Source organism: Sinohyriopsis cumingii, chromosome 17 (assembly GCF_028554795.1).
Source record: "Sinohyriopsis cumingii isolate HCF-2022 chromosome 17, ASM2855479v2, whole genome shotgun sequence".
NCBI lineage: Eukaryota > Metazoa > Mollusca > Bivalvia > Unionida > Unionidae > Sinohyriopsis > Sinohyriopsis cumingii.
Genome location: NC_142977.1, coordinates 33941239 through 33957099, shown reverse-complemented (window position 1 = coordinate 33957099; position 15861 = coordinate 33941239).

Below are 15861 nucleotides of genomic sequence, written 5' to 3'. Positions count from 1 at the left end.
TGTAATGTAGATTTGGACATTCTTGCCACCAGTATGGAATATGTGTTTCAGAAACACAAGCAGCTTTCATCAGATTTGCATATAGGTTTTATATGTTGTGAGTATGTTGTAGGAAGTTTTTTTAAATAACATCATATGAGATGATGCCAGTGGAAATGGCAGAAAAGTGTCTGTATTGTTCACCAACTACACCTTGTTCTTACAAAATGTGGCTGTTACACATTCCCATGATGATGTCACTGACAGCCATCAGTGAGGAATGCCCCAACAAGCATAATACAAATTGCTTCCATTGTAATTGTTACAATTCCATTCTGACCACTCCGGTGTCCTAGTGGTTAGAGCGTCCGCCTCAGAAGCGGGAGGTCATGGGTTCAAACCCCAGCCAAGTCATACCAAAGACTTACAAAAATGGTATTAACAGCTACCTCGCTAGACGCTCAGCATTAAGAGGTTAGTGTTAGGACTGATCGGCCTGGTGTCAGGATAATGTGACTGGGTGCAACATCATACTACATGTTTGCAGCATGATGCCCCAGTGCTATACATCACTATAAACTGCCACACTGCAGACATCGTAGCAATATGACTGAAAAATTATTCAAGCTACGTTAAAAATCCAATCACACACACACAATTCCATTCTACGATCCAGAACCAACACTAATTCCGTACTACAGTTCTTGCATTTCAATCCAATTTTGCTTTTGAAATGTAGTGCCACTCAATTCATAATGAACCCATTCATTTCAAACACTCGCAAATACTTATTATTCCTGTCTACAACTGAAAAATATTTATATAAAAAAACGTGTAACTGTGTTTTATGCAAGGGCATGGAGATGCACAAAAACTTGCACCTGAAGCTTGAATAAAACCCCGACTGTGGATAAGACTTTACCCATCGATTACCTCAGCTTGGGGATAAATTCCGACCGTGGCGATTTATTATATATCCTATGACTGCTCCAGCTTGAGGGCAAAATCCAAGCACATCCCTAAAAAGATAACAAGTATAGCGGCTCTTTACCTTCTGTAAATGCCACTTGAGCTTCCTGATGCTGTTGTATCTGCCATTTGACAGAATCACGAATGTGGATATATTTCTTAATTGCCTCTAGTTGTTGAGCTAGTTTAGCTGTATGGAATTCCTTTGTGCAGACTCACTCATTATTAATATTACAACAGTGATTTAATTACACATCACCTGTCAGCACACCGATGATAAGTCAGTTATTTTATAACACACCAACAAGCTTGCCCCTTGCACCCCCCCCCCTTTTTTTTTTATTTGGGCACCTGTGGACATGAATCTGCAAGGCTCAAATTGTCATTTTTAATATAAGATCTCAACATTTTTAAGGCCTTAATTTTAAAGACATCCTTAAAACCCCCAAAAGGTTATCAACTGGATCACCAGCCTTCGTTTAGAGTAACAGCAAGTATATATATATATTTAGGTCTAAGGAAACACAATAAAAATGTTTGATTTAACAATGACATATTTGCCTCAGGTCTGTGATCCTGAAGTGAATATTAACTGTCCATTTATTTTCTTGGCTTTTCTTTACTAGGAAATTGATTATAGATATTTCTGCAATGGTGAAGGCAATGTAAAAATTGGTTACTATAACATACTTTTTACGCCATGTTTGAAAAAATAAATCCAATGGAAAGGTTATAGTCTGAAAATCTTCATTAAATTAAGTTAATATAGGGGAAAAAACTTTAAGAGTTCATAAATATTTTTCAGTGCTAAATAAAGATATAACATAACACTTTCTGCTGTGATTTTAATAGTTTCTGAGAGCATGAAAAATTTCTAGAACTATAATGTATAAATGTTTTCAAAAGATTATATTAATATGAGGGAAAAATCTGTTATGAAATAAACTGACAAGATCTTGTATGAATTCATGTTATCTTTAAATATGATATTTGTGTGAAAATATCTGGAAGAAAAAACAAGATGGTGCCACTCACACATACAATGTGGTTGCCACAGTAGCCATATTAAGAAACTTTTTATCGCTACTTCTGAATGGATAATTGTGTCAGCGTGTCAACATGTGTACAAAATACTTATGTTGATGTCTAGCAGGTCCTGAATGAGAATTATGGTGCTGTACAGACATCCTATAAGGCCACCAATGTGGCCATCCTGAAAATCTTGGTATAACTACTTCTCCTGAATGAATCGTCATATCAGTGAAAGACTTCTTATGTCTAGTTGGACGTAAATGAAAATAGTGCCAATCTAACCTCCAATATGGCTGTTTTAATGGGCATCTGGAAAACCCCTTCCTTGCTACTTCTCCTAGATGGCTGGTCATTTTGACATTGTGCTTTCACTAGATGACCTATTTGATGTCTGGTTGGCCGTAAATGGAACTATGCATATGGTTTTGATGTCTAGTTGGTCCTAAATGTGGTTTTTGCTGCTCATAAACTTCTAATGGTATTATAGTTGGTTCCTTAATGAAACTGCTGTACAAAATTAAAAGGCCTTCTCACTTTCTGTCAAGTTGGATACAATTATCTTTACCAGCTAGGATTTCTTGATCCTCTTTTTTATACATCAACCCTTCGCATATGTAGTTAGCTAAAACAGTATTTTGAACAATTAATTGCCCTCTTGCAAATACAATCCCAATTGCATGCTTTTACCAGTGTGAGAGCTCCTTATATAAGTAGCTAAGTATTCAGTAACTGAATTTCCACATCCACATGCATCAACTCAGAATTAAAAGTTGCAAAACATATACAAATTTGAAAATCTTGAGACATGTGTCACTTTGCATGGTGGGTGTTATGATTTAAATGCAACAAGGAAATTGAATTAGGGTTAATTTCTTTAAGCTGTATTCAATCATGGGGCCCTGGATTATAGAATGGTCTAGGCATACACATCACTAATCAACTCTCTCTAGTCCAACCAATGTGTGTATATGAGAAAGCTTGCCAGTAGCGTTATGTGTGTTGATTTCTTCCAATAAATATGTTGGCTGCCATGTAAAGTCTATGATGTCCTGAAAAATGGTGTTAAGCTCCATACAAGCAAGCTAAACAATCAATGATATAATGGAACAGTAGACACCATTTTAGCTAAATATGCCAAGAATTGATTTAGAGACTTGGTTAGTGATGATGACTTAAAATTGGCAAGGGATTAAAAAGATAAAAGAAATGACCTTTCATGGCACTGTAATATAACAAATGAGGAAAAACAAAAGTTTATTGCATTTGAACCTTTTGTTTTTTCACAGTTTCAATTTAAGTCATAAGGCCCCTTATTTTGCCTTACCAAACATATAGCAAGTTATTACCTCAAGCCCTAGCACTAATAATGCCTCACAAGTAAGCAGTCTTTTATGAAGTCTCAGGTCTGAGTATATGTCTAGCAATACTTATGTCCAGTTTGTTTATAAAATTCTTTCTCACATGGTACAGTTTTCAGAGAGACACGATAAATTCAACAAGTGTGATAATGAAGGGACAGGCATTCTTTATTTATGCACACATCCCAAAGGGACATTGCTATGTTTGAATCAACACTGAACTGAAGAATGGAGCATCAGCTGCATCAATTAAAATATTGTGGCCCACACAAAATACTGCAAGGACTATAATCAATTTATGAGTGCAATGGGCATGAATTACTGTAGCAGACTGGAGGAAGTAATCCGAATTTATTAATATCTTGAAGCTAAATATAGTAAAGTTTTCATCTATAATCTGTGGAATCATTTTTGCACACAGTTTGCAGGATTTGTCTTTGGGTCATCGTTTTTCTTTTTCTTCATCTTTCTAGCTTATGGTATCTTGATAAGTCTTATGGTGCCATGCAACTGCACTTGATGATTACCACAGCCAGTGACATTGTATCAAATCTCCTGGGATCAGATGATTCAATGCAAATTCCACATAACCTATAACCATCCTCATGTTTGCCATCTGACTTACTAAGTTATTTTGCCTAAATAATAATAAAAACAATCTGGTCTGATGTATTGATAGCGTTCTGAATGACCATAATATATTCTCTGTATCTATCCTAGAAAATCCTGAGTGGATTGCTGTTTGGTTTTAATAAACCAAAGTAATCCAATGAAAGGCATTTTACAGACACAAGTGTCTGTTTCCTGTATGCAGTGATTAAATGATAGTATTATGTCTTTATTTTTTTAAAACTGATGATACATATGATCACCTTCAATGTGCAATATTAGTTATGTTAATTAACGAGTGGGCAATATTTGAATTTCAAAGATAAAAGTGTATGCCATGATCACTTTAGTAGGATGATTTGTCAAGTGAGGTTATCTTTTCTGTTTGAATAAATATTGTTAACTAAACTATTTTCGCAAGTTATGACATAAGAATGATTCAAAGAAAGAAAATTCATTAAATTGAACATATAAAATGTAATACTGCAACAGAGTCTAGATGAACTATTTCTTCAGAGACACAATCCAGACTCTGTGGCAGCAAAATTATCAAATAGGACACAACTAAGAGACAATCACATTTTCAGTCACAATGGTTTGACAATTATCAATGGCTTGAATTCATTGACTGTGAAGGCAAAGTGATTTGCAGTTACTGCAAAAAAAGTTCCCAAACTGTCACAGATTTTAAATTCTACCAGTGGACTTGTAAGTGTAACTGACAAATTCAGGATTTAATCAAGCAAGTCTCATGATAGTATTATACCTAATAAAGCAAAATGTAGCACAGTATATTCATGACACTTAGGCCAGCATGTACAAAATGTTCCTCAAGTTACAGTTGCTAGCACTCCACTAAGAAATGTCATTTTATAATAAATAAAAATGTAATGGAAAAAAAAATCGATAAAGTGATTGCACTCTTTAACATAGCCTACTACCTAACTCAATAATGAAAATGATTTGGTTCATTATATCTTTGTGTTTTATGGAATAAATGCATACATCTGATTGAATTTTAGGCAAGAGACTGAACTTTTGGGTTAAGTTAAAATGTATGTGGAACAAATGCATTTTCTAAAACTACTTGTATCAGTGTGCATTGTGACTTTTCTTTAAGATAACTCTAAATGGTACTGGGTATATATCATTTTCTTCAACTGCACACTGTTGTCTTCCATTTGATTTGATGACTTACAGCTATACTGTCTACACAGTAGGCCTCAACGTCAGGAAAAATTCTGTATACTTCAGTTACAGCTGAAATAAGTTTTGCATTAGTACCTGAATCAGACAAAAAAGGTTGTGTTCTGGTGTGTGAATAGAAATGGCTAAAAGTAATATAGACAAAAGCCATAAGAGTACACAAGTTACATATGAAAACCACCAATTCACTTGCATGTGTGGCATACAAGTTCAAAGATTTGCTTCATGTTTATTTCTGTACACACATTGTTCAACTCATAAGATATTTTAAGAGCTATTTCTCTATTGTATGCATAATTCATTTACAAATGTGATTAGTGGGCCACACCGAAGGCCATACTATTAGTTCACTTGGCAATATGGTAACGTCAGCTGAAAAGCATAATCATCCATTAAAAGAGCATTATGATATGAACATTAGGTATTTAGGACATATAGATTTTTCTTTTCCAAATGGAGTCCAAGTAATTATTGCCCAATCCAGGTATAATTTTGTACACAAGTAAAGAACAAAATAAGATAAATCTTCATTTATTTGCAATTGACAATACACTTCTTAATGAATATACACTTTTGCATTTATTTTGTATCACTTGAATAAACAATATTTCTTTCAGTTCATTTTAAACTTTTATTTTATATCACTTGAGTAAACAATATCTCTTTCGTTTCATTTAACACTTAGAAACAGGTTCTTCCAGTTACAATAATCAACTCTGGAAACAATAAACAAACTGGAACTTTTGACCTAATTATATTACATTTACTAGGGTTAAAACAATAAATTCCTTAACATAATAAATTAACAGTTCCAGTTAATCAAACACAAAATCACCTTTTATACAGGGTGTGAACTGTTAATATTTACAGGATAAAGCTTATAGTTTCCAAATTGATTGAAGCTTACATGTTGCAGTTGCTGGCACATATCTATTTCCAGCATGGTTTGCATACATTCCACCTTTAATAATTTTGTTACTTCCCTACCCCACCCCATTCAGTAACAAGTATCAAAAATCAGGCTCATTCTAAGGCAAAGTCTGTAACTTGTGTACCACAGTCATCAGAGAGACAAAGATGCAAAACTTTATGATGCCTGTCAAAGGAAGAAAACAGTTTGTTGTTTACCCAAGTTTTGAACCAGTTAACTTGAATTCTCAGACCATCAATTGCTACAGCCCCACTAATTACAATTGTTAGGGAATAATGAGAACTCACCTTCAGTTATCTGTGTATATATATAATTTTAATAACCAAGAATACCGGATGTCTGGGAACATTATAGCATTCAATGGTAACGTCAGAACTGAGATGAGAGAATTAAACAAGCATAGTACATGACATAATATATCCATAAACTATTGACTGGGAAAAATACTACAGAACACCATTTCTGCTGGCAGTAAGATGTTGAACCTATATGTCATAAATATCAGGTTGGACATCTAGGACCAGTAATATTCATAATGGGCAGTACCCCCCACCCCCACCCCCCCCACCCCCAAGTGAGAAGGGCCTGATTTGTAATCTAAGCCACCCAACCTATCACAGCCTTTATAGTACTTGAAACAAATATTGAGTAATAGTAAAACAAACTCTGAAAGTTATTAAAACCAATTTGTTATATTTCCATAACTCTGCATAGTTAACTGTGCAAGCAGACTTAAACATATCAGTGTATGACAGTTAAATTGAGCTATAGCATCGATTAACAGAAGCTACGAATTCATCAACAAGCAGTGAACAATCATCTTCACAATAAATGTCAAACATTAGCATCCATAAGCTGTCAAGACAAGTTGTTACACTGGATATATAATCATCCATTTATTTCAAACAAGCTGTGAAAAACGAACCTCACGTCCGCTATATGTACGCTGGCCATTGCAAAGGATGCTTTAATAGATTAATGTTTATCGTCGTGTCTTGACAACCATTTTGCGCGCGCACACCGGAAAGTCATGCTATATATTTGTTACTTGTGAACGTATTCGTGGGCAGTACGCTATATATTGTTCCCGTGACCGTATTCACGGGCAGAATGCTATATGTTTGTTCTTCGTGAACGTATTTTTGGGCAGTTACTTTGTCATCTTCAACCTAAAGGTCAAAACTGCCCATGAAATATATATATCTGCCCACGAACCGAAAACATGAATAGGACTATAACATAAGTGTATATACTTATTTTCAACATATACATAATTACTATGTAAGAAATACAACCTATGTATATGTATTTTGATTTGAAATGTAAACTATATCATGTCCTTCCCGTAAACCCACTTTCGGGATGACTGCCCACAACGCACCTAAAACGTGTATATATATATATATATATATATACAAATGAATAACTGCAAGTGGTTAAAAGTTGGATCTGTAACAGTCTGTAATAAGCCCTGCAGGAAGGAATTCTGCGGTGAACACAAACAAAGCATCAAACGAGGAGGCACAGGACCTATACCGTGTCTTCGATGTGTCATTGGGGTCAGGGGTAAAACACAGTTATGTGCGGGATGCGGAGGAAAACGATACCGTGAACTCAAGCGATGCTACAATAAACAAAAATAATGGAGATACGCTGAAATCCGAGAGTGATTATATAACTAAGTTTTCAGACAAATTATAAATTTGACAAATATATTATTATATAAATGAATCAAGAATTTGTCCGACATCCAACCATTAAGAATTATGAAGCATCTCGCGAGGGAATAGTGAGACATCGTAAATTGAAAAAACCAGTTGGTGTTGTTAATAATACTGGTTATCTTAAATTTAGGGTTTCTGGGGGTAAAACCTATTATAATCATAGGTTCTTGTTCGAGTGTTTCTTTGGAGAGATCAAAGATGGTCTCGTAATTGATCACATTGATGGAGATAAACATAATAATAATTTATCTAATTTAAGAGCTGTGACACAGATTGAAAATTGCAGAGCTGGTAATACTGGTCATGGTAATAAGATCGCCAGGAGAGTTATATCTATAAATTTAGACACGAATGAAGAAATAATATTTCATTCGATATATGCAGCCAGTAAGCATTTTGGTATTTGTAGTACTTCGGTACGAAGAGTCGCAGAAAAAATATATAAATCCGCGTTGTCAAAAAAATATAATAAGCAGAAAATTATTTTTCATTATTGTTAGGTAATTTACTATAATCCGAGGATTTTCCAAACGGAGATAACTCTACAGCGACTGCGTGAAAGTCAATGATACAAATATTTCCCCCTTGTCACCTTGACAAAGTCAAGGATGACAGCGCGTTATAACACTTCACAGGTAACAGCAGACGGTTTTCTGCACAAGGAAGTAAATAACTTCCCTTTATTTTATCACCCTTCATTTTATCAAGGTGATAAAATCAAAAATGACAAAGTCCTTGATGAAATCAAGGGACAAACGCGTATTTATCTTTTTTTTCCTTGATGAAATCAAGGATGAAATCTTTATTTTATTACACTTGTTCGGGTTTATGGTTCATCTGTATTTTTCACACGATCATATTTAAGAAAAGATATTTTAAACAAATCACGCTGAGCTATTTTTGAACTTCCAGGTATCAGTCGGTTTATATACAATATCGTCCGAATAATATACGGGGTTTCGAAACCCAACGAAGTTGCACAACTTTCTCCGTTATCGCCACGTCAGGGGTGGTCTTTTACCACCCAACGGGATTGATTTTGGGGAGGGGGTGCAACTTTGTTGGACGTAGAATATAACCCCGCTGTCTATATGTTTGTACCGTCCTAGGATAAGTTAGAATTAAGTACCTAGGATAAGTTATGTGTTGTCCCTATATGAACCATGCTAGCATATCAATGGTAAGCTAGGGGTTCACAAATGGGGAATGTCTCGTCGTTCGCAAACACACCCTCTGGGCTCTCTAGACTGTTATTTGACAGGTTAGGAGCTCATTGGGGGTCGTGTTTCCGCTCCTGAGTTTGGTAGGATGTCATAAGACACCCTAGAGACTCAAAGGAGATGTGATGTTTTTTTATTTTAAATATATAAAAATATATATAAATATGAATCACGAAAATATCAATAATGTGATTGATGCTATTAAAAAATTAGAAAAACAAGGATTTAATATATCACTAAATCCTGAAACAATTCTGTCTGATTTTGAATCGTTATATGAATCTAAATGCGCAGGGCGTTATATTCTTCCTACTCAATATCGATTCATAAAGATGATCCAAAATAAGTTACATAAATCACTGGCCAGCGTAGAAGAAGCACAAATAAAATGAATTTGTTCCATTGTCTCGTGCAATTGAAAAGATCAGGCTGGCATTGGCAGCCGAGTATGAAACAAAAAAGATAATAAATAATCGCGTTAGAAAATTGAAACATTGTATGTCCCTTGACTTCGTCAAGGATGACAGCGTCAAGGATGACATCAAGGATGAAATCACTGACAAAGTCAGTGACGAGGAAGTAAATACCTCACCTTGACTTTGTCATTGACTTCGTCAAATACTTGGAAGTGAAATCGAAAGTAAAAAAATATATTACTTTTTTTTACTTCCTTGATTTTATCAAGATGACAACAAAGTCCCGGGACAACAAGGTCTCCTGGACAACAAAATCAAGATGACGAAATCAAGGTGATTAGTTGGTCGGGTTCAATGCAGGAGTGTGCATAATTGAGAATTTGATCTCTGTCACATACTATTGCGGTAATATGCTCGCGTCTGAGACTATCTAACTGTTGCTGTGTTAGTAAGAAATCTTCTTCTCCGTATTCATCAATCAGCAACTTAACGTTAATTTCTTCTTGTGCAAATGCAGCCTTGACTGCTTGCTCGAGTGCTTGTTTGTCATACACAAAAATATTTATGTGGTGGTACATATTTGAGATTTATATAAATCTAACGATCTAAATAAGCGTATATACTCGAGGATTTGATGTGTATCGCAATGCGCGATTATAACATGATCTTTTATCAATACTTGTAGTTGTGCATCAGTCAGTATAAAATCGTCATGACCGTATATATCAACAATTATTTTTACCGGGGTAACTTTTCCGGTTCTGACAGCGTTATCAAGAAGTACTTTATCATGTATGAAACATTTCACGTGGTGATACATTATATGATACTTGCTTAATTAATTGTGAATTTCTGTGACTTTTACTAGCTAATACCCCATCAAGTCAAGGAAATCTGTCGATGACACTGACTTTTACTAGCTAATACCCCATCAGGATTGAAAAATTAGACGATTTCTGTGATTTTTGCTAGTAAATACCCCATAAATTTCAGCGAATTTGTCAGTGTTGCAGAAAATATATATAAAGTAAAATATTTTTACTGCAATATCGTATTGAGACGATCTCGTGAAATGCATGAGTCATGCTATATTTTTTTTATAATTTATTGAAATATTTTTTATGTTGACGGTGACATTACTGCTATCGTCGTCGTCGTTGGTGATGTCAGTGACATCGTCGTCAGTTACATCATCGTCAGTGACATCAGTGCTGTCGTCGTCAGTGACATCAGTGCTATCATCGTCAGTGACATCAGTGCTGTTGTCGTCGGTGATGTCACTGCTATCATCAATGAAATCATCATCACATTTTTTCGGAAATTCTTTGCATTTCTGGGAAGTCTTTGACTTTTGGGACATTATTATAATATAATATTATTAATTGAAAATCGTTTACGATTGAAAGTCCCTAGGATTTCACCAGGAGACTAATATGTAGTGTTTCATTCCGTAAATCAAGGGGATTCCCAGACTGGTCTGTCAGTGTGAAATTTATTCTGGTCAGCCATGGATTATGACATCGTAGATAGACCGGATTGATTGGCTCTTGCACAATCAGAAATCCAGGTGGTTCTTTCGGAGTAAATGAATAAAGAATAAATCATTGCTGGGCTTGTTTTGATAATGTCATGTCTGTGCTGTAGCTGCCATCAATGACATCACACACAAGATTGACCGCGACCACTGAAGTTATATTTACGATGCCCGGGGATACATGACGGCCTTGCCCTTCGGTGCTATTGTTATGTCTGAGGATAATTGGCTCCGGTAGTGTTTTACTGTGTTGTGCGAGTATGTCATCGAAGGACTCATTGATGAGGTCGGTGACGGATTTTCTTAGCTCGGGAACGTTATACCAGGGAAGTTTAAAATTTGGTCGATTCGCCTCTGGTATTCTAAAGAAGTTTAAAAATTGTTGCTTATATTTGGTTACGCCGTCAACATGATCAATTATCGCCTGAATTAACCGCTGATTAAAGTATTCCATATCGTATGCGAGCTGATTTAATATCTCAATTTGTTTAATAATTTCGCTGCGTAGTGATGTATCAAAAATATGTTCTTGGAAAAGTTGCCGTAGTTGCTGTAATTGTTTCTTATGATCTTCATCAATAAATTTGAAGTAATGATTGATCTCATCTAGGTTTGTATCAAAGTATTTAGCTGTTCCTCTTTGGAGATCCCTTTCATAAGTAAAAAACCATTTGATATTATCCTTACTGTGAAATTCAAATATACTGCCCAACGTTGCGTTTTTTAGCTGAATTAAATTTTCCTCGTATACCGGTAACACTCCGTGATATGACTTATTATCAGGGACATAGTCAGACTTTTTAGGTGTTGGTGGTATTGGTTGTGCCAGTGGAGCGACTTCAGGCCATCCTAATACTGTTCTGACTGAACTATTATATATATCAACGGCGTAGTCTGGGGTGCTTATTTCGATCGCAGAAGACAGAGTTGGCTCATGAGCATTTATTTCTATTTTTGATTCCTTCCCGGTGATTCTTTTTATTCGACGTTGTAATTCCTCGTTGATCTCTTCAATCTGATAAGACCCGGTTGGTAACCCAATGACGTTCCAGTCTGAGGTGCCATTGGTGTTATTTTTATATGCAAACACAAACGAATTATTTGCTGGCAATCCACCAAACGATTTTGATCTGATATTGGGCCAACTGTGATATACTCGTAATTGTGCTAACGCGATCTCGCTTACTGGAATCGTAGTTGGAAAATTAATACTGAATTCTGGCTTAGTTGATGTTATGTTCGCGCCGGGCTTGTATTTGCGACTATCTGCTGAAGTAATTCCGTCATTATTTATTTGCTGTCGTTTCAAATCAAAGTTCTTTTTGTAATCGTTATACGCGGCTGCCATCTGCGCGAATTCGGAATCTGATATTGTTGTATCGTCAAGGCTGGATGATATCAACGAAGACAATTTCGAGTAGGTGCTCGTGGCCGCGCTGTTTAACTTTTCATACTCGTGCAATTTTGTTAGCGCACACGAGGATGTTTTTTTCGCAATAATATTAGCAACTCCTGCAACTGTCGTTGATGTTGAAACTGTAATTGTAATCACAACTGCAGTTGTGATTGCAGTTATCACTGGTGTCAGCGCTGATAATAGCACCCAAGTAGATGCAACTACCGCGGATACCGAATACACTATTGTGTCTAATACAGTTACACGCCGTTTGTATTTTTTTATCTTTGTTGCGCATTTGTCAATAGTGTTTTTTAACTCTGACTGCCATTCGCGTACTTGATCATATCTATATTGCTGCGCATTTAATGACTCTGTCATTTGTGTTGTCGTTGATGCCATTTTATTATTTTACGCGGTTACCAATTGAGGCGTTTCAGCTACAAATTCCAAACACCACCAGTAAGATGTTGCGGTTAATTTCTTGTCTGCGGCTTCCAGTATAAATGTTTCTTCGGTTTCCTTGTTTAATATGATAGTCACAACCCCGGAATACTTATCGGTGGAATGTCTCCATGGATATGTTGTGAAGATCTCAAACTTAGCGGCACTGAACACAGACAGTCTATACACACCAGTGGCTGTTGCTGTATATTTGATAGTATTATTTTGTTTGGACCATGTTGCGAATCCCGATGATACCGTGTATACTATGTTGGTGATATGCCCGGGGGTAACTCCAGTGGGGACTTTAATCAGACTGGTTTTGCTAACGATCTCAGGAATACCCGATACGATATCCTACTGTGTTTGTTTGATCGTGTCAATGTTGGTCTTGACTTCAGAAAGTTTCATGTTGATAACTGGAGGAACCCCAAAGAACTTATCCGTGGCCTCATCGGTTTTTCTAAAGTTTCTACGGAGATTTGTAAATGCGTTTACATGAACATCATACTCTGCCCGCAACGTGGTTAGTTTACCGTCAACGGCGCTAGCGCTTGCGTCAACATATTGTTTGTTTGCGGCATCTTCCGGGGATGTTGGATCTCTTAAAACAGTTATTTTGTTACCGTTCATGCTGAGTTCACCTGTCATTATATCACCGGTCTTCGCTACACGTCCCCCTGCAGCTTTTTGTGTGTCATCTCGCAGCATCGCAATTGATATCAGCGAATCTCTGATTTTTCCGCTGTCGATGAACACAGGGATGTTACCCTGAGTGGCTCCAATAACCCTACGAATTATTTCATGCCATTTGATATCGCTGGATTTTAGTTTTCCGTGCCGGTCCTGAAAAATAACAACCTCATCTGGGTCTATCCCGGTCAGACTTAAAAGTTTATCGATTTCATCTTTGGTCGCATATTTTGATAAATCCACATCGGCGCGTTTTTTTTGTCTTTGTTTCGAGAAGAGATCTTCCGTAAATATCAACCATTATTTGATAGGAAACTGTTTAAATCGACCCATAGTATACTCGTGCACGATTTTGTGAGGAGAAATCTTTGATTTCGAGATCTCATCAAGAACATTTAATACTTCACGGCCACATATCGGAGGATCGGTCAGTGTTTGTGTTGGTAACGTTGAATACCAATCTTTCGCCCCTGTCTTTGACCCTGACTTTGTCAGGGGGATGTTTTTTGTATATCGAAGAAATTCAACTGGCGGTGCTAACCCATACGAATCAAAATAGATAATTCCACGTGGATCGATCGCGTAAGCAACCCAGTGAGTTCCTGGACCATCACTGTCATCGAGATTAATAATTCCGGTTTCTGGATTATTCGGTCGTGTTGGTAATTGATCTCGCATAAAGACGCCTCTGAAATTTTTTATATTTAATTGTTTAACAGCATCAAGCAAATCAAAATTTGACATCGGTGTAAAAATGCTAGCATTGAAAACACTTTGTGTTTTTAAAACCTTTTTGGGTACCATGAGGGTGGAGTTCCTGGAAGTCTTAGCCCTGATCCGCGAGCGGATCTCCCTTTTTTTGTATCCTTTCCCTGTGGCTTTCTTTAGTGCCATTCCAGCAGCTGTTCCAACAGCCCCTAACGCGGCTGCTTTTGCGACTGCGGGAGCAGCAGCATCTATCAGTGCTGGTATCGCGGCGAGAAGAGGAAATATACCACCGGTTTTAACCATGTCCTTGACCGCGGCTGGAGAGAAATCAAGTTGAGTTCCAGTCGTTGCTTGCTTTGCTTTATTGAAATGTTTTAGTTGGGTTTTAGTTAATGACAGTTTGTTTGGACCGCCCATTAGCTGATCGTGTTTAGTGTTATTTTTGTCCCACATGTGCTCGCGTTCTTCGATTGTAATTTCTTAGCATGACCAGGAGTCAGAGTGACATTAACGTGACTGTATGACATTTTATTTAATACGAGATTGATCTAATTGTTACATATCTTCGGAAAATATTACATATTTTCTACTGGTGCATCAGCGAATATCATTCGGCCGCCAGCACCTTCAAGCAACATTGCTTTATCGGAAAGTATGACCGCGATTGCTCTGTAGTTAGCTATAGCTCCTACGTCTCTATTCACGGTAGCCCGAAAGTGAATATCAACGACAGACTGTCTGGTTAAATCAAGATGCTCTAACGAGAAGTAATAGATTGGATAATGAGAGATAAAATCCAATTGTGATATTTGCAAACCAGTGTCGATATTTAGATCACGCGCTAGATACTTTGTCAATCGTTGATATGCACGTGCAACATGATTATTACCAAAATCTAACAGTATGTTCTCAGATGGTTCTTGATGCCCGTTTATTTTCAGAGAAACGTCAGTGATACCAAGTTGATCAAATATCATATGCGAACGTGTTTCATTACCCACCGGTGCAGCATTCTGAAGAGCAATAAAAACATGTCACGGCGCGGCAACCCCCTGCTGTGATGCTATATGCCATGTGAATAAACCGTTATTGGTACTTTGAGCACTATCTGTGGTTGTTGTAAGCCACCATAACAACATTTTACCACCTTGATCCATAAAAGAAAGCAGTCGCTGTTCTTCAGTAATTGCAGGAGTCATTACCGGCATCCACAGTGATAGTTTTGTGATGTTTACCTGACCAGGGTCGCCTAGAGGTCGCCATAGCGCATCATTGTCGTTGGCTTTTCTAACAAGCACGACCGTATGTTTTGCTCCAAAAATCACCTTTCTGACATCTCTGCAAAATCCAAAGATGTGCGACAGCGGAATGGCACATGAAAAATTTCTACGATTACCTTTTAGCATTTGTCTACGTGCAGCGAAACCTAAATTAAATTCTGCATTAGCACCACGAACCACCGGCCACACATCAGCGTCAGCGTTATCGGCAACGTTTCTTGGTCGTCTAATATCGTACTGATCACTGTTAGGAAAATTAGAAGTGTCCTTGGCAAACATCATTGATGGACCAGCTGATCTTGTATAATCATCAGAATATCTCGCTAGACCAATTATTGTTGTAGCAACATCGACATCATTCT